The sequence below is a fragment of the Athene cunicularia genome, assembly GCF_003259725.1.
Source record: "Athene cunicularia isolate RWA chromosome 22 unlocalized genomic scaffold, athCun1 chr22_part1, whole genome shotgun sequence".
NCBI lineage: Eukaryota > Metazoa > Chordata > Aves > Strigiformes > Strigidae > Athene > Athene cunicularia.
This window is the reverse complement of record NW_020799128.1, coordinates 4,729,182-4,732,038: the sequence shown is the minus strand read 5'-3', so window position 1 is coordinate 4,732,038 and position 2,857 is coordinate 4,729,182.

Below are 2,857 nucleotides of genomic sequence, written 5' to 3'. Positions count from 1 at the left end.
CGGCGGGGGCGAGCGGTGGTCCCCGGCTCAGCGCTGGGCCTGCTGCGGGGCCGGCACTGGTGAAAGGATCCCACGGGAAAAGGGAAAGCAAAGGGCGGAGGGCTGGGACGGGATGAGGAACATGGGCCTCGGCTCTGCAGCCTCACACTGCACCTCAGCCCTCCGCTCTGCGCCGGCGGTTTCAGCATTTTGCAGGGCAGCATCTCCCTAACAGGCATCGCTGCACCGGCAAAGGCTGCAGCTGAGACACTGTTAACGTCCTTTTAATTGGGGCTGAGAGCCACGCCAGCCTGTGCGGGGCAGACGTGCCCCCTGTGCTCCTGAGCTCAGCCTGGTGCCGGCCAGGCTGGTAGCACCGGCCAGAGCTGTTCACCCCGCACGGCCCGTGGGCACGTCGCAGGTCTGTGCTTTGAACCAGCAGCAAAATGCGCAACGTCCAGCCCGGAATCCCGTCCCGGGCGGGTCTTGCTCGGACACCTTCCTCCTCCAGCCTGCAAACACCAGCAGGACTAGCTCATGCTCACTGGGGCCTGTTTTTTTTTGCTGGCTGCAACACAGTACAACTAATAATTATTGAAGCCTCTCTCCCACCATAGAAATAAAATATGGCATGGAATCACAGCACAGCTACTCCATTGAGAGCGCTGCTCAACTGAGTAATACCAGTAATTCAAAACAGATGAGCCAAGGGCTCAAACACTATAGACTTAGTTTCCCGATCTGCCCTGACCCCTGGAACTCGCTGAAAGTTACCTTGAGACTCGCCAGAGCTCTTTGTAACTTCTGTGAGGGTTATTTATTGCAAAGTCATAAATATTTGTTATGGATTTTCTCCATCAATCTACAAAATGAATTAGGTTAGAAAAAATTTATGTACTTGGAATTTGGGCATATGTTTCTCAGGCAGGGGAGAAAAAGTAGGATCTCCATTGTGCAGAGGACGGGCTGCTGCAGAGCTTTGGGCTCTGCTGCCTGCGTTAATTAATTCCCTTCCGCAAATGGTTTAAAATGCACAGTACAGTTGAGAAGGGGGGGAGGGAGGGAAGAGGTTCTTCTTGAAATCTCTCTTAAAATCTTCCATAAAATTATTTATGGGGGAAAGAAAAGTCTGTTTCACTCTCCTCCCTCCCGGATGCCCTGCCAGCCCATTAAAAACATGAAATTCAGGGGCTGTTGTGCCCCAGGAAATCAACCTCAAGCCAACATCTCCCCGTCTCCCCCAGAAGCCGGCACCAGCACCAGCTGGGGGCAATAGGGATGGCGGGAGAGTGCCCGGCCTCTTCCCCTCCTGCCCCAAGGCGCAGCTGCCTTGGGACAAAGCCACCACATTCTCCCACCCCTTCAAGAGAGGGTGGGAGCAGGGCTGCTCCTGCCCTGCAGGCACTTTTCTGGTGAATTAAAAAGTTTTTATTCAGGAAAGTGCTTAAACACGACTTCAGGGATGCTCCGAGTGCCCTGGTGCAGTGGGATTCTGGTGCTGGTGTACGTTAGAGCCAGCGGCCGAGCGGGGTCAGGGCGGGACTGGGGAATGTCCCAGGGCTGTGCCCGGGGGTCCCCGGGGTGTGAGGAGTGTGGGCGCAGGGGTTGGGCCAGGCCTTCACCCTCCGGCTCTCGGCCGGCCCGGGCGGCCCCTCCACGCCCAGGGCCTGGGCAGTGCCGGCGCTGCGGGATCCTCCTCCCAGCTGCGGGCGGCAGTGGATGTCTGCCCTGTGCTGTGGTGCCTGGTGCTCCCGCGCTGCAGCGCTGCAGCCCTCGAGATTCTGCGCTGGCAACAAAATGGCAGCCAACCACGTCTCAGAACCGCTTTTTCATGGCCTCGTGTGAAGTGAAATACAGTTTTTTCTCTTCAGGACTCAGGGTCTGTGTTTCTTCTTTGCATTAGTTTTACTGGAACCCCAGAAAATCCCAGAAGACCCCACAGGATCCCACAAATCATGCCGACACTTTTAAGCTGTTTGCACTTGGGCTAATGAGCTGCTATTTTAAAAGGTTATTGCTCACAATTAAATCTGACTGCATTTTTTTGTTGTTGTTTTAAAACTGTTTGTAGCAGCTGTGCTTGTCCTGTACGTAATTCCAACAAGCCCAGGAGAGAATCTGCCTCAGTCTCGGCGCTGGCTTTGCCCGGTCCCCACGCTGCCCAGTGCCCACGAGCACGGACCAGGGCAGGGAATGGGCCCTTTGCTGCCGGAGCGGCCCGGGCGGGCTGGAAGCTGCTGAATACTTCAGGCTGCGTCCCCAAGAGTCACTGCTTGCAGTGAGGTGGCAGCAGGGAACTCTCCCCTGTTTGCCCATGGACTCTCCCCGGCTCCTTCTGCCTCCACTCTGTGGCGATTCCCCGTCCCCCTCAGGCCGTTTCCACCTCCTGTAGCTGCTCCAGCCCTGGCCCGTGCCCCCCTGGCCCCACAGACAGGGACCCGTGCTGCCTCGGGGAGGGCTGGATGCAGTGCCTTTCCCTGCAAAGAGCCCAGTTTTTACGGTTCCCCCTGCTTTTCTGAGCTCGGTCTCTAGCTGGGACCAGGCCCTGCACCCCATTTTGCTCAAAAGCCCTCCGGGAGTGCAGGGTCCTGCACCTCCTTTTCAAGTGACTGCACAGGACCTGGCAGCCTCTGCGTCCCTACGGCAATTCACAGACGGTAAGTTCCTGCTCTCCCATGTCTGTCTGTCTAGCCACCCAAAAGCTCCTGAAAAGGTTTGCATGAATGAGCTGATCTAGCTTTGTTTCTGCTCCTGTGGTTTGCCCTTTACCCTTTGGCCTTTGCCCAGCTCCGTGGCCAGGGGAGTGAGGGTTTGGCCACAGATCACTGCACCACTGGCCAGATGCTCTCACAGAAGCACAAAGAAACGGGGGGGGGGG